The 20,297-nt window shown below is 37.0% G+C and overlaps 1 pseudogene; it reads left to right on the forward strand.

Annotated features, from left to right (window-relative positions):
- Nucleotides 1-10,144: 10,144 nt before the first annotated feature.
- On the forward strand, nt 10,145-11,249 carry LOC140640857 (rho guanine nucleotide exchange factor 39 pseudogene; annotated as a pseudogene).
- The last annotated feature ends 9,048 nt before the right edge of the window (nt 11,250-20,297 follow it).

Raw genomic sequence — 20,297 nt, forward strand, 5'->3', positions numbered from 1 at the left:
ATAGAGATATCTAATTTTTAAATAATTGGAAGAGACTTCAACAATGAACCGGAGTGTTGTTTTTTTTTTTTTTCCTTTAGCATTACTGTTTTACATGAACATAAGGATATTGAAGAGCTGAGCTCTACATACCTAGAATTTGTTGCCTTTCTGTTAACATTCCAGAGTAGATGGGAGGGTTTTTGTCAGTCTCCTTTGTCATGAAATTAGGAAGAAACTTCTTTATTAAAAAAAAAAAAAAAGAGGAGCAATTACTTTAGAGAATGAGGGAGCGGTTCATATTATCAACCGAGAAATGTAGGTTATAATTTATGGTAATGTGACTGCTACCACTGCATGTTTTAATCTCTGGTCATTAATTTTCTATTATTGAAAATTATTTTGCCACACCTACAATATCAGCTCTGGCTTGTGCCTATAAAGGACATCCTCAATAAACTTAGTAGTGAAATCTGATTACTTCCATGAATCAAGTTTTGGTCAAAGACGGTGTTTGTTTTAGGAAGCTGTATTTGACCACATGTGGAACTGCTTGAAAAATAAATGGATTGATTGTGCTGCAGTGTAGACCTATAATCCAGACCTCTGGACAAATCAGCAAGCACTTATTCCCATTGGATTAGAAAACTTCTGGGGTCTTGTATGGTAGCTCTGTGGGCAGGAAACAGGATACAGGCACAGCCATGATCATAGATTTAAAAAAAATATATATTATATTCTATATAATTATGTATTATATATTTAAAAATATATACACATATGACATAGAAATATAAGTTGATATATATAAATATAAACATAGAAATCAGAATGAAGCAGAACTTTTATTATCTGTGTTTATTTTGCTAGCTACTCATACCCTTATAGAGAGATTAATAGTGTCTGTAACACTTTGTTTTTGCCCTTGTCCTGCCACGTGCTGCTTCACGTCTCCATGTCACCCAGTGGGTATTAACTTCCTTTAAAGAAGGAACTGAAAGCCTAAGCCAAAAGGAGTAACCGGAATGGCAGAATGCCAAGTGCAGAATGTTGCATTAAGCTGGTGCAAGTGAAGAAATTTTAATAAGTGAAAGATGGCAACAAGACTACCGGTACTCCTCTGCCAGGAAAGCTAGAGGGTAGGTGAAGCGTATGGGAAGGAGGTTTAAGAGTATTCAATAGAAATTAAATTGGGAGATACAGTAGACAATTCTAAGTGGTCTCCTGAGGATATGAGGAAATTAAAGCAATTAAACAATCTGGTAATGCAGAGTACAAACCAAACAGGATCTCTCTCTCTCTCTCTTTATAAATTCACATTAGATGGTGGTTTATGTCCTCCAAGATTAGTCATTATACTCTGCTTTATACTCCTTTTACTGTCTAGGCAGTTTTTCGGTGGCTGTGCACTGGTTGATGTCCTGCCTCTGTACACTGTCCGTCACTCCCTTATAACTCGCTTCTTCATCTATTCTGTACACAAATTCCAGATTAATTTTAGGTTTCCAAACATGATACATTCTATACATTCTCTTGTTTATCTATTCAATAGCCAGTGACATCCCCCTTTTATTTTTACCAATAGAATGATGATTGAATAGCAGTAGCAAAATGCCCAATGCAGAGTCTAACTCATGATAGACCTAGTCTAATATTGGCAGACTGTCCTCCTTTGCCTGAGATCGCTCTCAGGTGGGCACATGGTCACATTTTGGTGAAAGAGGTGTAATCAAACATATTCTGGGAACTTTGGGGATATATTTTCCTCCTTGAGAAGGAGAACTGCATAAAGAGGAGTTTATTGTTGTGCTGTGTGGGAATATGAAGCCCAAAGGCAAATGTTACCATGTCAAGGATCAAAGTAGAGAATGTTTAACAGCTTAAGGTTTGGAAATGCCTACATCTGGACTCTTAGTAAACAATAAATACTTTTTGGCATAAGCAGCTATTCAATGGGTATTCTGTAGTGGTTGCAAATGCATTTTAAATAATACATCTCGTTTTCTCCAAATGGCCAGGGATTCCAATTGATAATTGAGGTGTCCGTTCTCTACCATGGCACTTAGGGCTTTTTAGCAGCATTTCACATGAGTTGTCTTGTTTCCCTCTCCCCCGCCTCCTCTTCTCCCTTGCTACCTGCCTGCCTTCCTCCCTCTCCATATATAAGTTCCCTAGTCAGATTTGTGTCTTGATTATGAACATTCATTCAATCTTTTTGCCACTATCCCTCTGCTTTGTAATTCCTTCAATCTCTAAGTAGTCTTCTTTGTTCCGGGTGCCTTTACATCAACTTGAAAGGTCTCATCTGAAAGTGTACTACTCCCCTGATGTCTTTAACTGCTCACATGCACACAGTAACTCACATATAATATATACATACATGTTACATATTTTATATATATGTATGTTTTGTATATATTTTGGGGTTTTGGGGGTTCTGCTTAGCACATGTATTTTCCCTCCTCAAAAGACTAATCCGATGTTTCTTTGAAACCATTCCCCTCCTTATCTCATGTACTTGTGGCATATGGTTAATCCCAGCAACACACTCCATATTCTTCCATCCTTGGCCCAGCCATAATGATTCCTTTATAGATACCAGTGTAACCTAATCAAAACTCATCAGACTCAGGCCCAGAGTATGAGTTAGAACTTTTGGGGAAAAGGTTATCTTTTTTTTTTTTCTGTTGGAATTTAATCAAGGAAGATACAAAGCCTGAATTTGAGAGGAGCCCCAAGCGAAGCAAGGCCTAGACAGAAAGGAAGAGAACTATAACAGAGACTAGATTCTTAGAACAATGCTTGAGACTGAAGTCAGTGGCATCATGAAATCTTTTAAAGTCTGCCCTCCCTCCCTCCCTCCCTTCCTATTTCCAAGTTAGGTACACGTGAATCATTAAATTAAAAGGGATTCAGCCTCCCTCTAACAATGCATTCATTTGTTAGTCATTGTTCATATACTGAATTAAACACTTTAATGCAGATACCTTGATAGAGCCCTTCTTTTGTGAGTACATCACCTTCCTAGGGATAGGGACAGTAAAACCTGGTCCTTCACTCAGCACATTTCTCTGCCATTTACTTAGTAGACACAACTACTGAACTGATGTCAACTCTGAAATTCTGTATATTGTGGGATGACAGCCAATTTGAGATTTTCTAAGAATTTCCTTACAATCACAGCATCCTATTTGAAAAGTGCATTTTTTTCTTGTCACATGTCTGTGTCTCATAACTGTTGAGGGAATTTTGTGTATAACTTCTTCCCTTTCTTAGCATAATTCATTCTAAATTGTATACTTCTGACCTAAAAGCTAATAGTTACCTCCTTTTATGGTCTGCAATTTTAAACTGCTCCAAGGCTCAGTTTTTAGTTTTTTTTTTTTTTTTTTTTTTTTTTTTTTTTTTTAACTTCTTAATCTTTTTCGCTCTGCACCACACCTCCTTCCCTTTACAGTCATTGCTTGGTGATCACATTCAGTCATCACAGCTTTGAATAGCATATATTTGTCTCACAGTTGTATACACTAATATTAAACTTGTCCAAAAAATGTCGTCAATCTAACCCCCATAAACCAAGGTTTCTCACATTCTTCCTCAGCTCATTTGGTGGTAAATCTCTACTTCCAGTTGTGTAGACCATAATTTACAGTTAGCCGAGTACCAAGATATCCTTGATTCCTTTTGACTCTGGTACTCTACTGAAAATCCATTTTCTTACCATGTAGGCTCTACCTTTAAAATCTATTATGAAACTAATCGCTCCTTAGCACTTGTGTGATCATTATCCAAATCCCTTTTACCTCTCACCTGGATTATTATAATAGTCTCTTCACTGATCACCACAGTCAACATCATGTTCTCTTCTCAACCTAATAGTAATTTTCAGAAAGTTGAAACAGATCAAATTATCTCAAAACTCACCATGACTGTGCCCACTAAATGTTCAGGGAATTTTTGTATAACTGTCTAAGGTCTCACTTTATTTTATCCTACTTTGATAAAAATTTACCCCCAAAGTGGTTGATAGTAAGATAAGAAAAGTTGAAGTTCTTCCAGTGCTCTAAAAAGTGGCCTTCCCCCTGTATACCTGATTTCATTTCTAACCTTTTGGCCTCTTGCCGACAACATTCCAATTACTCTGGTCTACTTGTTGTTTATAAAACACATCAGACAAATCCCTGGCTAAGAACATTTTTACATGTGTTCTTTCCTCTGCCTGGATTTTTTTTTTTTTTCTCAGATACTCGTATGGCTTCTTCCTTCACCATCTTGAGATATTTGTCTGCATGTCACTGTCCAAGAGAGGGCTATTCTGATACTTAGGATGGTGACCCCCTTCCTCTTGATTCTGAGCAGTCTCTTGCCTCCTTGCTGCTTTTTTTATTTTTAAAGATTAATTTATTTGTGGAAAGGGAAGAAGGAGAGAGAGTCTTAAGCAGACTGCATGCTAAGCACAGGGCTTAATGCAGGGCTCTATCTCACGACCCTGAGATGAGGACCTGAGCTGAAACCAAGTATCTACCACTTAAGCTGCTGAGCCACCCAGGAGCCCCTGCTTATCTTCATAGAATTTATTGTTAGACATTTTCCCTCTCCTTCTCTCTCACCTGGAACCCTTCCTCCACGCCCTCTCCCTTCTTTTTCTTTGTTTCTAGCCCCTGGAACAGTGCATGACACAAAATGGGCATTTAATACATATTTGTTTAAAGAAGGAATGCCTAAAATCTAAGTTTTGTGACTTGATTTTTAAATGACTTCTAATACTCATTTTTTACATGTGTGCTCATTGAACAATGTTTTTAAATGTTTAAGACTATTCTTTTTGGCATACCTCATGGCCTTCATTGTCAAATATACTTGATTTTTTAATTCTAGTTTGAACAAAAATAAGTTTAATTTTCAATATGAAATTATGAAACCAAATCTGGAGAAACTTTTTTGTTTTTTGAGATCTATTCCATCATTGAGCTTTATTTCAAGTTAATCATATATAGTATTCAATCCTCGTTTCCCTATTGGCTTTGTAGGGCCTATCTCTGTCTCTCTATGTGAGTATACGTAATATTTAGTGGTTCCTCTTGGTTGTTAATATACATCACCATTTATTACATTACTATATGTGAAGTGTAAAACCATTGCAATAGTCTACTGTCTTTATTTCTTACTGAATTTGTGCTATCGTCATATATGTCCACCCATAAGCCCCATGATAAAGTGTTAAAATTCATTTATTCATTTACATGTATTTTAAAGAAATAGAATAAAATATAGTCTTTTGTATTGATCCATGTATTTATAGTACTTACGTTCTTTGTTTCTTCCTATATTTCAAAGTTGCTGTGTTGGTCTATTTCCTTCAGTTTAAAGAATTTGTTTCATGATTTTTTTTTTATCTTAAAATGTATTTATATCAAATACACATTTGAAGAGTATTTTCATTTAATATAAAATTCTGAGTTGACAATTTTTTTTAACTCTTAAAATAATGTTTTTTTCTGGTCTGCACTGGTTAGAAGTCAATTGTCCTTTATTTCATTGTTCTCATAGGTTTTGTTTTTCTTCCTCCTTTTAATATTTCATCTTTGTTATGTTTTTCAGCTGTTAGGATGTGATGTATCTAAATGTGTTTTATTTCTGTACGTTCTTTTTGGGTTTTGCTGACCTTCCTAGATCTTGGTTTTGTGTTGTTCCAAATTTTGGTGGTTTTTTTTCTTTTTTTCATGTACTCTTTCTGTCCCCTTGACATTATCTATCTGGGACACTATTTATATATATGTTTTACCATTTAATTTGAACTCACAGATCTTTAAATCGATTTTTTCTTTTTATTCTGTTGTTTCTAAGTTGTATTAATACATTCACTGACACATTCCCTGCCCTCTTTTTTCAAGTAGTTATTTTGCAGGTCCATCAGTTCATTGATTATGAACATTTAAGTCTCTGAATACATGTAAGTGCAAAAGCACCTTGTCTACTCATTCCGACATTTAGGCTTTTGTGGTCAGCTTCTGTTATCTTTCTCTGGGAAGTGCTGAGTTTTATTCTCAAAGGCATCACCTTACTAGTAACCATCCTTATCTTGAGGCTTTTAAACAGCTCTGTTAAAGTGAGTCATCATTTGCTATTATTCTAGGACCTAGTAAGTGACTTCCTGGGAGTCAGCCCAGTACTACCTCTTCAGGAGAGACGTTCCATTCTTTTTTTTTTTTAACTTATTTTTTATTGGTGTTCAATTTACTAACATACAGAATAACCCCCAGTGCCCGTCACCCATTCTTTCCCACCCCCCGCCCTCCTCCCCTTCTACCACCCCTAGTTCGTTTCCCAGAGTTAGCAGTCTTTACGTTCTGTCTCCCTTTCTGATATTTCCCGCACATTTCTTCTCCCTTCCCTTATATTCCCTTTCACTATTATTTATATTCCCCAAATGAATGAGAACATATAATGTTTGTCCTTCTCCGAATGACTTACTTCACTCAGCATAATACCCTCCAGTTCCATCCACGTTGAAGCAAATGGTGGGTATTTGTCATTTCTAATAGCTGAGTAATATTCCATTGTATACATAGACCACATCTTCTTTATCCATTCATCTTTCGTTGGACACCGAGGCTCCTTCCACAGTTTGGCTATCGTGGCCATTGCTGCTATAAACATCGGGGTGCAGGTGTCCCTGCGTTTCATTGCATTTGTATCTTTGGGGTAAATCCCCAACAGTGCAATTGCTGGGTCGTAGGGCAGGTCTATTTTTAACTGTTTGAGGAACCTCCACACAGTTTTCCAGAGTGGCTGCACCAGTTCACATTCCCACCAACAGTGTAAGCCTCCACCCCAAGATTGCTAGAACTCATACAGCAATTCGGTACGTGGCAGGATACAAAATCAATGCCCAGAAATCAGTGGCATTTCTATACACTAACAATGAGACTGAAGAAAGAGAAATTAAGGAGTCAATCCCATTTACAATTGCACCCAAAAGCATAAAATACCTAGGAATAAACCTAACCAAAGATGTAAAGGATCTATACCCTCAAAACTATAGAACACTTCTGAAAGAAATTGAGGAAGACACAAAGAGATGGAAAAATATTCCATGCTCATGGATTGGCAGAATTAATATTGTGAAGATGTCAATGTTACCCAGGGCAATATACACGTTTAATGCAATCCCTATCAAAATACCATGGACTTTCTTCAGAGAGTTAGAACAAATTATTTTAAGATTTGTGTGGAATCAGAAAAGACCCCGAATAGCCAGGGGAATTTTAAAAAAGAAAACCATATCTGGGGGCATCACAATGCCAGATTTAAGGTTGTACTACAAAGCTGTGGTCATCAAGACAGTGTGGTACTGGCACAAAAACAGACACATAGATCAGTGGAACAGAATAGAGAATTCAGAAGTGGACCCTGAACTTTATGGGCAACTAATATTCGATAAAGGAGGAAAGACTATCCATTGGAAGAAAGACAGTCTCTTCAATAAATGATGCTGGGAAAATTGGACATCCACATGCAGAAGAATGAAACTAGACCACTCTCTTTCACCATACACAAAGATAAACTCAAAATGGATGAAAGATCTAAATGTGAGACAAGATTCCATCAGAATCCTAGAGGAGAACACAGGCAACACCCTTTTTGAACTCGGCCATAGTAACTTCTTGCAAGATACATCCACGAAGGCAAAAGAAACAAAAGCAAAAATGAACTATTGGGACTTCATCAAGATAAGAAGCTTTTGCACAGCAAAGGATACAGTCAACAAAACTAAAAGACAACCTACAAAAAAAAAAAATAATAAAAAAAAAAAAAACAAAACAAACAAACAAAAAAAAGACAACCTACAGAATGGGAGAAGATATTTGCAAATGACATATCAGATAAAGAGCTAGTTTCCAAGATCTATAAAGAACTTATTAAACTCAACACCAAAGAAACAAACAATCCAATCATGAAATGGGCAAAAGACATGAACAGAAATCTCACAGAGGAAGACATAGACATGGCCAACATGCATATGAGAAAATGCTCTGCATCACTTGCCATCCGGGAAATACAAATCAAAACCACAATGAGATACCACCTCACACCGGCGAGAATGGGGCAAATTAACAAGGCAGGAAACAACAAATGTTGGAGAGGATGCGGAGATAAGGGAGACGTTCCATTCTTGTTGGACTGCTGTGTGTTCTAGCACCTGACAGATGCTGAAATCTCCAGCTAGCCCTCAGTTCCAGTAGCTGTTCTCTTCCAGACCTTTCAGAGTCTCACTCACAATACACACAGCTTTCTATTTCACCAATATCAGAAAGGGAGACAGAACGTAAAGACTGCTAAATCTGGGAAATGAACTAGGGGTGGTAGAAGGGGAGGAGGGCGGGGGGTGGGAGTGAATGGGTGACGGGCACTGGGGGTTATTCTGTATGTTAGTAAATTGAACACCAATAAAAAAAAATTAAGAGGAACTTCATGTAGATTATGGACCTTCTTTTCTCTTCAGCTCCCTTTTGTCTGGTATCCTAACCTGACATACCTATTTCTAATTGTATAATCTCAAAGATTTGTTTCTGCTTACCAAATTTAACTATGCCCACATCTTTGCCCTCTTTCCTAAAATCTCTTTCCTTTTTGCATCATGTCTTCCCTGTTTCTCCTCAAGTATATGATTATTTACCTCCAAGTTTGATCTCCAAATTTTATAGTAGTGTATACACCCTATACTTTTTTATGTATTAATTTTTAATTAGTAATACACTTGATTTTTAGGACAAGAGGATGTTACTTAAAAATGTCTGCTCTTCTCCTTTCTCTGTACTTATTCTACATCATCTAGTAATCTCTTCTTGGTTTTCAATGACTTTTAATAGTGACTTTTCACCTAAAAATTATATTTATGACCAAAATCCTATTAGGAAGTTATGCTGGTAAATTGTAGCATGCATGCAGTGAGCTGTTTTTTATGTTTTCCAGTTTGGAAAATTCTGATTTTTGGCCATGATGGTGCTTAAGAACCATTGCTCTCAGGAAATATTTTACAAATTCTATATAAATTCCTCCTGGGACAGTTTAAAGCCACACACATATAATCCACAATATCACTATTATGAACATTATTCAGTTTCCTTAAGTACTGAACAAAATGGTCTTAAATGAACTCTGTCTTCATCCTTTTTAAAGAGATATGAGAAAGTATTAAAAGAACCCTGAGGAGAAACACAGTTACTAATTCAATAAATCAATCACATCCAAAAATCCTTGCAACCAGGAATTCAAAGCACATTTTCATTACTAAGCTTTATTCGTTTAAAAATGGCAAGTGATGAAAGCTCAGCCTCTAGAGAATGAAAGTTTCACTTTGAATCCTGGCTCTGTCACTTACCTACTGTCAGTACTGGGCAATTTCCCTAACATCTTTGAACCCCAATTTATGCATGTTGAAGATGAGCATTAACAATGTACCTATCTCCTTGCATTATTCTGAGAGTGAAATAGGATAATAAATGTAAAAGAGGTTTAGATAAACCCTGTAACTTTATAAACATGTGATAAGTTAAAATTATGAATAAGCATGGGTTATGTGCAAATTTAATAATTGTTTACTGACATATCCTAAGTATATTAACTATTTTTATATCTTTACATACTTTTAGGCACATTTCTAGTTCTCCAGAATAGTGTCTTATATACAAAACACTAAGCCAAGCATTTTATAGGTTATATAATCTTTATAATGCTATATTTCAGTATTTTTCACATAAAAATAACCAGAATTCAAGGAATTTATATATTCAGCTGCCTCTTCTGGTAATGATACAATAGTTATTTTTTGCCAGTAGTTCTCAACTGGGGCAATATTACCCTGAGGGTATATTTGGCATTGTCTGGAGATATTTTTGGTTATCAGAACTGGGGAAGTGATACTGGCATCCAGTGGATGGAGGTCAGGCAAGCTGCTACCATCCTACAGTGCATAGAACAGTCCTCCACAATAAATTATCTGACCCAAAATGTCTATAGTGCTGAGATTGAGAAACTGTTTTAGACTATATCTTCTACTGAGAAAAGTCTGCCCATGCATTAAAAAAAAAAAAAAAAGGCGAGAAAGCTATGTAGGCAGCATGAATTCTCTATGTGAGAGCATTGACCTCCTCAGCCCACCATGGAGAGGCCAGGCACCAGCGCATGGTGCCAGGTGCAAGAGTAACGCGCCACCTGTTAGGAGGGGAAATGCACCTGCCCTTCCTGGGAGCTGCTGGAGACAGAGCGGTGCTACCAGGAATAGCTGGGGCTGGTGGCCTCATACTTCATTTGAGTTTTGAAAGCCAAGAGCATCCTGTGACCAGCAGAACACCAGATCCTGTTTGGGCCCTGGGAGCTCATTTAGAGCACCAGCCAAGAGCTGCTTCCCTCCCTCCAAGGAGGGCACCTAGGGACAGGGGCTGGAAGTCTTCTGACCCCACCTGGAGTTCTCTATCCAATTTGCTGCCAACCGAGAGTGGTCCCAGACCACTCAGTAGGTGCAACTAAAGAAAAACCGTTTCCTGAGCTTTATGTGACTGCAAGAAGCTTGGCATGAGTTTAGGAGGCTTCGTCTTAAGATCTGCTTCCCCTGCCTCTGCAGAGGCTCCAGATACTTCTGGCTGAAACTTTGGCTGAAAACACAAGTCCCAACAGCCCTAACCACCAGCAGCTCACTTGGGCTGCCTGTTTGATAAGTGAGGCTGCCCAGAGAATCCACAGCTTTGATTAGAAACAGAAGAATGGCTGGCACTTCTGCTGTGGCCATTAGCCTGCAGGCAAAGGGGTTTACCCCAGGTTGGTGGTTTCTATGCCCAGGACTGGCTGATGGTAATACCCTCCCCATGGAGAGCCTCTCTGGAATGCCCTTTCTTGTCTTGGGTGTGCTCCTCATGCCCAATTCTCAAAGCTCAAAGAATCTGTTGTAGAATGGCACCACCTGCTATGCCGCATGGCCTAGGGTCAGTGCCACAGGGTCTTTGGTCACTCAGGAGACCCTTGTGGTGGACTTTTCAGCCTTGCCTTTCCCCATGAGAAGCTACTGCTCCTATCTACAGAATGGAAGGAGCTGCTGCTCTGGCACCACAATCTACCTTCAGCCATCAGAACTAGCTGGAAGAACTAGAAGAATAGTAAATATTCCAGAACCCAGGATACTCGAGAGATTGGTCAGTCAGGAGAAAGGGCATATAAGGGAAGGGAGAAGAAATGTGTGGGAAATATCAGAAAGGGAGACAGAACGTAAAGACTGCTAACTCTGGGAAACGAACTAGGGGTGGTAGAAGGGGAGGAGGGCGGGGGGTGGGAGTGAATGGGTGACGGGCACTGGGGGTTATTCTGTATATTAGTAAATTGAACACCAATAAAAAATAAAAAAAAATAAAAAAGTAACCAATAAAAAAAAATAAAGAAATATTTAGTACTAAACAAAACAGAGAACCCTTCATGGTTGAAAAGGGTGGTTTTGTGTTTTCTTGCAACCAAGCCATGCCAGCTTCTTTGGCCAGTTCTAAAGAATCAGGAAAGCAAGTCTGACACCACTGAACCAGCCCCTCTAGCACAGATGAGGGAATTTGGGACTGATAAGCTTGGTGCTGTGTCTATGGCTGGTGGATTATCAAGACTGCAGCTTTGTAAACATGGATGTTTTTATGTTATGTACAGTTTATATATTTTCCCACTGGATTTTAGTAAAGTCTATTCTTTTCCTTAATTTTTTTTTTTTTCTGGATTGAAATCTTAAAAAGGGAAGTAGAGTAGATAGTTTGGTATCAGAGGTCATTCTTCACTTTAAAGCTAGGATTGGCAAACTATAGCCCATATCTAGTCCAAATCTAGCCTGCTGGATTTTTGTATGGCTCACAAATACCCTTGAGCCATGGAGACCAGGCTGGGACATCTTCCTTCATTCATTCCTCTCCCTCTATTCCCAGCCATGCCAGTAGTGGTGGGTTGCTACTGTTGATGGCCCATGTTGGTCTTTACCTAAAAGTTGAGAGCTGTGCTCTTGGTATTTGCCAGGAACCTAGAATCTGAGTCATAATTGATAGCTCAATGAACTGGCTCCGCTCTGGTGAACTACCCACGTGGAGATGGCTTGGCTCCCCAACGGGAGAGAATAATGTTTGCAGATTCAGTGAGGCAGGGACTAAAATGGACAGTTGGGTCCCTTCAGTATATTATCTCTGCCTGCCCAGTCCACTAAGCATCTCTCCTTGGGCTGCTCATTCTTCATCTGGAGGATATCTCTTCCGTGGCAGTTGGGCCTTAAAGTGTGCTGACTACCCAGGGTCCTCCTCTGTAGGAAAATGGATCGGGACAGATATAAGATTTCTCTCTTGCTATATATTTACCTGTACAACATACTCAGTTTCTTCTCTTGGTCTGCAAAGTCTAAAATGTTTTACTTCCTAGTCATTTATAGGCAAAGATTACTGTCTGCTTAAAGGCAATAAATGGCTGCTTTCATTTAATTATCAGTAGATGACAGGCTGAGAAACTGAACAGAACTTTCAGGAGTTTCAAGGAGGTTAGGAGACAAAAATTTCCATTTAGATCTAAGGAGAAGTTGTCCTGGTAAATGCCACAGTTTTCTAAGGGAGATTCTCTAAGGGTCAGCCCTAGGATTAAGTCTAATCAGAAACTATGCTGCTGGTTCCCAAACTAAAGCTTTGCTGCAAATACAGGTCTTGAGTGATGTAATGGTACCTGTTTCTGGCCCACATGGCAAAAAAATTTTCTGTCCTTTCAAAAAATATTTCTCTAATTTTTACATACACTATCTAGCACCGTATCAAAAATAATCAGGTGTTCAGAAACATAGATCTCCAAAAACCAACAGGAAAGAGTGACTATAGAAACAGTTACAGGAAATCCAGATCATCAAATAATTAGGTGTAATGTTCAAATAATTACAATTAAAAATCTAAGGAATTAAAGATAGAATGGGTAACTTCGGAAGACAACTAAATATAATGAAAATATTAGAATGAAAAATATAAATAAAAACTAAAATTATAATAATTCAAAGGAATGGCTAATGTAAAATTTCCTATGTCTGTGATTTCTAGGTCTTTTGGTATAAATGGATTTATTTTCTGGCTAAAGAAATCATTTTGCTTTGTTTTTCCAATAATTCTTATTTTATATGAAACATCAATCTTCTGCATCTAGATTTTGTTTTTTATTAATGGATTTTTGGGTGTTATTTCTGCTAGCAGTTGATTTGCTTTCATATCAGTTCCTTTTAAAAGTTGTCTTAAAACTTGTATATGAAGGATCTGAAATAACCTTTAATTGGGGCTATATTGGACTTACATATGAAGTATAGTTCTCAAGAGCTCTCTTCTAAGTGCCTGAGTATTCAATGAGGTCTTTCCTAATCTTTTCATTATTGCTCTAGCAGTTATTCAGAGCCCTTTCTATGCTCTAGTAGTTACTATTTCTCTAGTATTTTTTGCTTGGTCACTTAGAGACTTGCCCTATAGAAATACAGCATAATATTCAGCCCAAATCTCAAGCAGGCTCTCTCAACAGATTTATTTATCTTTGTTCTCAGAGACATGATCATCTCTGTAAAATATTTGAAAGAATTGACAAAACTATAGGAACTAATAAGTGATTACAGCAAAGCTGTAGGATATGAGATTAATATACAGAAGTCAATTGCTGTTTTATATACCAACAAGGAACAAGTGGAATTTGAAATGAAAAACACACCACCACTTGAATTGGCACCATCCAAAATGAAATTCTTATAAATCTAACAAAAAGTACAAGATTCTATGTGGGGAAAACTATAAAACTCTGAAAAAATGATATCAAAGAACTGAGTTAATAATCCATTTTGATGGGTAGGAAACCTCAGTATTGTCAAGATGTTAGTTCTTCTCTACTTAATCTATAGATTCAATGCAGTCCCAATTAAAATTCCAGGAAGTCATTTTATGGATATTAATGAGTTGATTATATAGTTTATATGGAAAAGCCTCCATAAAAGATCCAGAATAGCCAACACAATATTGAATGAGAAGAACAGAACTGGAGGGGTGACACTATACAACTTTGATTTATTACAAAGCTATAGTCATGAAGACAGTGTGGTATTACAAATAGACAAATAGATCAAAGAGAGCAGAGAGCCTAGAAATAGACCCACATAATAAATGGTCAGCTAATCTTTTTTTATTTTTTTACATTTTCTTAATTTAAGCTTTTAATTTTAATCCCAGTATAGTTAACATATAATGTTATGTTAGTTTTAGATGTACAATATAATGATTCATCAGTTCTATCCACTACCCAGTACTCATCGTAATAAGTTTACTCTTTAATCCCCATCACCTATTGCACCAACCCTCCCCTCTGGTGACCAGTTAGGAGACTCTTGGTTTCCCTTTCTCTCTCTTTTTTCCCTTTACTCATTTGTTTTGTTTCTTGAATTTCACATATGAGTGAAATCATATGGTATTGATCTTTCTCAGACTTAGTTCACTTAGCATTATGTAGCTCCATCTACATTGTTGCAAATGGCAATACCTTCTTGACTCCTCTTTCAGCAGACCCTTGGCTTGGTTCCATAATTTGGCTGTTATAAATAATGCTGCTATAAACATGAGGATGCATGTGTCCCTTTGAATTAATGTTTTTGTATTTTGGGGGTAAACACCCAGTGGTGCAATTACTGGTTCACAGGGTAGTTCTATTTTTAACTTTTTGAGGAACTGCCATACTGTTTTTTAGAGTGGCTGCGCTGGTTTGTATTCTCACCAGCAGTGCCCAAGTGTTATTCTTTTTTCTCCAAAACCCTGTCAACATATGTTTTTTCTTCTGCTTTTGATTTTAGCCATCTGACAGGTGTGAGGTGATATTTCATTGTAGTTTTTATTTGCATTTCGTTGATGACCAGTGATGTTGAGAAGCTTCTCATTTGTCTATTGGCCGTCTTTGCATCTTCTTTGGAGAAATGTCTATTCGTGTCTTCTTGGTTTTTGGGTTTGAGTTATATAAGTTCTTTATATGTTTTGGATACTAATCCTTTATCAGATAAGTCATTTGCAGATATCTTTTCCCATTTCATTTGTTGCCTTTTCGTTTTGTTGACTGTTTTCTTCACTCTGCAGAAGCTTCTTATTTTGATGTAGTTCTAGTAATTTAATTTTGCTTTTCCTTTCTTACCTCAGGAGACCTATCTAGAAAAATGCCAGATAAATTATTGCCTGTGCTTTCTTCTAGGATTTTTATGGTTTTTGGTCTCACATTTAAGTCTCCAATCCATTATGAGGGTTTTTTGTGTGTATGGTGTAAGAATGTGGTCCAGTTTCATTCTTTTGCATGTAGTGGTCTAGTTTTTCCAAAATTTTTTGTTGAAAAGATTGTCTTTTACCCATTGGATATTCTTTCCAGCTTTGTTGAAGATAAATTAACAATATAGATGTGTATTTATTTCTGGGTTTTCAATTCTTTTCTATTGGTGTATGTGTCTGGTTTTGTGCCAGAACCATACTGTTTTGATTACTATAGTTTTGTAATATAACTTGAAGTTCAGAATTGTGTTACCTCCAGTTTTGTTTTTCTTTTTCAAGGTTGCTTTGACTCTTCTGGGTCTTTTGTGGTTCTATACATATTTTAGGATTGTTTGTTCTAGTTGTGTGAAAAATGCCATTGGTATTTTAGAATGGCTCAAGCCTCAATGCTGACAGCACCAAATGCTAGTGAGGATGTGAAGCAACAGGAACTCTCATTCATTCATTTTTCATGGATAATGCAAACTGGTATAGCCACTTTGGAAGACAGTTTGGCAGTTTCTTAGAAAACTATACTCATAAAATACAGCAATCACACTCCTTGGTATTTACTCAAAGGAACTGAAAACTTATATCCACACAACCTTATTAGGGATGTGAATAGCACCTTTATTCATGATTGACATAACCTGGAAGCAACAAAGATATCTTTTAGTAGGTGAATTGATAAACAGAGTACATCTATACAAAAGAATACCTTTCAGAGATAAAAGGAAATGAGTTAACTAGCTAGGAAGAGACAGGGAGATGCCTTAAATGCATATTATGAAGTGAAAGAAGCCAAGCTGAAAAGGCTACATGCTGTATCATTTCAACTATTTGACATGGCATTCTGAAAAAGGCAAAACTATGGAGACTTAAAGATAGTTGGTCACCACAGTATGATGAGGAATGAGGGCTGGGCAAGATGAAGAGCTTCAGCACAGAGGGATTTTAGAGCAGTGAAAATGCTACGAATGATACCACAATAATGCGTATATGTCATTATACATTTGTCCCAGACTCATAGATCACACACCATGAAGAGTGAACTGTATGTAAGCTACAGACTGTGGATGGTTATGATGTGTCAGTGTAGGTTCTTCTGTTGTAACTATTGTAACTGTTGTTATGTCTCACTTTGGGGGGAGGGTATTGACAATGGGGGAGGCTATGCACATGTGGGGGCAGGAAACTTAGGGAAATTCTCTTTTGCCCTCACTTTTTCTGTGGAACTTAAATTGCTCTAAAAAAATCTTAATAAGAATTTATTTGTAAGAATCACAAAGTTTTAATGTTTTAAAAAGAGAGTAAAAAAAAGTGATTTTTACAAATGTTCCAATATGAAAGTAATATAATGGCATTATCCAAATTAATCGGACCCTCAAACATAATATTTCTTTTAAATGGTATGTTGACACTTTCACAAAAGTTGAATACAATCTACTAAGAGAAATACTAATGCAGAGAATGAAGGGACTTCATTCATCTATCCAGTAGATAGTAAGAAAGCTGTCTAATCTTTATGTAGTCTTGGAGTCCTGTCTGCCAACATCCAAGAGGCCAGAGACCAATTGCTTCATCCTTTTGGATTTCCATTTCCTTCTATATGTATTGGAGATAATGAGATACACTGTTAAGAGATTATTGGTAATTTTTGTTACATTTAATCTTTATTATATTTAATGTAAAAATCATTAAAGTCATGATTTTAAGGTTGTTAAATTTCATGTCTTCCCCTATTGTTGATGAGCTTATTATTATTATTTTTTCTATATTCTTGGTGCTTATGTGATACTGGTTCTCTCAACAATGCTAACTTCTGCCTGTCAGGTATCTTCTGGCATATGTTTAGGTTATCCTCTTACCTGCCTCCACTCTGCATGGCTTTGATCTTTTGTCTAGTTAGTACCTCTGCTGATTTTTGACTGGTAACAAGTCACTTTGGAACTTAAAATGAGTGAAAGCTACAACAATATTATTTCCTACAATATTGTGCATCAGGCACTTAAATAGGGCTCAGCTGGATATTTGGGAATCTGAGATCATTGACTTGTCTGGTATCTCTGTGCTCCCCCTTATGGCTTCTTTATTTTTCTACCATGGTATGGCCTTGATTTGCTTGGAGCATGGTTGGGCTCTGAGAAGAGAATTCAAGGATAACCTGATTTGGTGATAAAGTAATTGTCAATTCCCTGTTTGCATCATGCTTGCCACTCTACTATTGGGCAATGCAAAATCCTATAGTAGGGCTCACAGTCAGTGTCTGGAGTGGTTTTTAAAGGCATGAATATATAGATATATGGTTCATTGCAGTCCACTACTGAGATAATCTGCACAGTGGCTATGATGGGAATTAAATAATGTGAAAGTTGACAGTTTTCATAAAGCCTGTTATGATGTAATCCAGTAATTCTCAAATTACTGAGATTATTTCCAAAAACCTCCAAAGATTCCATGGCAGCAGCTTTATGTAGATATAATTCATTGTACTAATTAGAATATGATGTGTTCATACTACTGTTGAGGAAAGTCATTGCTCATGGAAAAAAATATGTCACAGCAGATTATCCTTCTCCTTCCTTAAAGAGCGAGATGTTATAGAAAGAATTCTAGACAGAATTCTAGTATTTATCCTGTTAAACTTACATGGTGTATGGAAAAGTATTTACTTTCTAGGCCTCAGTCTTATTTTTATAAAATTAGACATTTGAACTGATGGTCACAGGGAACATTTGCAGCTCCATATTTTCATATATTCCTTGGTCTTAGTGGAAATACCTACGGTGTTTTGAAAAAGTTTTAGTCGCGGTTAGGCAATAGTTCTGGAAAAGAAAAAGGTACTTTATGACTTTCTTTTGCTTTTTGGTGAAATGCTTATTGTGCTACCAACAGCCTTGGGATGAAATAAACTTCTAATCAGAATTGGTTTCAGGGGATCCCTGGGTAGCTCAGCAGTTTAGTGCCTGCTTTCAGCTCAGGGCGTGATCCTGGAGTCACAGGATCGAGTCCTGCATCAGACTCCTGCATGGAGCCTGCTTCTCTCTCTGCCTATGTCTCTGCCTCTCTCTCTCTCTCTCTCCCTCTGTGTGTGTCTCTTATGAATAAATAAATCTTAAAAAAATTGGTTTCATTCAAAGAGAAAAGAAATAGTTTACCTGTTTGAGTGTTTATACTAAAAAAAAAAAAAAAGTTTACATCAAGCCATTCACCTAATCATTCTATCATGCCTGTATTGATCCATCCATCTATCCATCTTTCCATTTACTGAATAATTACCATGTAAGAGGATATTCTGTAATGAATGTTTATATTAGGGTTACTGTTTTAATTAATGACTGCAGAAAATTAATGACTGCAGCAACTTTGTTTGGCTGTAAGAATGTTTTTAAATGTAGGCACAATTTGTAATTTATGTTCTTCAGATCTCTCTTTTAGATCAGATTCCTTCATATGTTTGTGATGAGTGCCTGGCCCCTGAAGGCATTTAAGGTTATGGAAACCCTAGCTTAAAGTATTATTATTTATCAAAAAGTAGTATAGCATTAAGAATGTATTTTGTCTGTCTTCATCAGAATGTAAAGCTGGGCCTGCACACAAAAGTTTGAAGAGGACTATGGTTGTTGGGACTTTAAGGAGCAAAGATGAAAAGCATATTTTGTTCTGGGAAGCTGGTGGTGAGATCAGGGAAGGTCAAAGATAAAACCAAGTTTGGATATTTAAGTGATTCTTGAGTTTTTGTTTTGGTAAATGATTGGCAGTTTAGGTAACAGACATGTAAGAATTGTCATTTATTTGGGGGAGGGGAGAATTAAAATTTAAGATAGCTTATCGGGTGTTTAAAACAAAGGTAATCATTTATTCTGAGAATAGGGCCACGGACCCTGCCAACCAATTTTTTTTTTTTAGTTTTTATTTATTTATGATAGTCACACACAGAGAGAGAGAGAGAGGCAGAGACATAGGCAGAGGGAGAAGCAGGCTCCATGCACCGGAGCCCGATGTGGGATTCGATCCCGGGTCTCCAGGATCGCCCCTGGGCCAAAGGCAGGCGCCAAACTGCTGCACCACCCAGGGATCCCTGCCAACCAATTTTATATTATTGCTATATTAGTAAGGACTATGTTATTTTCCAAATCAATCCTCACTTTTTATCTATTTAATCCTTATCTTTAACAGTGCTTTCTATTTCAGTTGGAAGATGGAAGGATTATATAGAAATGAGCAAATAATATAAGGATAGCACTGGAAGTCAAGGTAGACTCATTAGGCAGTTAAGATTAATAAAAATGCCCTCATTATCTTATAAAGAATGGAATAAAATATCAAACGAAACTCAAACTCACATAGCATCCTAAAACATGTGCTAAGAAACATATACCTTGACAATATTCCAATGTCTGCATTCAGTTCTGTTAAAGACTTTTAAAGACAAGTAGTGGAAAACATAAAACATTTTCTCAAGATGACCAATTCAAAGATAGGTAGCTTCGTGGCCAATAGCAAAATTCGGCCTTGGGAGAGCTGCATTCTCCATTGGCTCCTGCTGTCACAATTCCTTGATCTTGTTAGTTTTTCAAGGGACTGAAAATGCTGGAGACCTAAAAATTATTGGCTCCAAAATACAAAAAAATGTACATTTATTTATTTTTTTTGAAAATTGTACATTTAAAACGCACTCATATTAAAGGCACACAATGCATAGCAATTGCATCTTGTTGGTTGCAATAAACTCCAGTTTTGGATGGTCATATATAGAAACAGTATTTAGTGAGGATGTGAATATATTTTAATGTTTAATATTATATGGGGTGCAGGGCATCATAAATAGTTGCCTAGAGCCTAAGTATTTCTTTGAATTTTTCTCATTTTCTTGCTCTCCATCTTTCTCTTTCTCTATCCCCTAACTCTGTTTATCACTCAAACAGCATTCTCCTTTGTGTCCTTCTTTCTCCATGCCATTCTCATTTTGGTTGAAATCCTAGCAATCCTAAGCCTTGTAAGATAGAT

Source organism: Canis lupus, chromosome 10 (genome assembly GCF_048164855.1).
Source record: "Canis lupus baileyi chromosome 10, mCanLup2.hap1, whole genome shotgun sequence".
In the NCBI taxonomy this organism is placed as follows: Eukaryota; Metazoa; Chordata; class Mammalia; order Carnivora; family Canidae; genus Canis; species Canis lupus.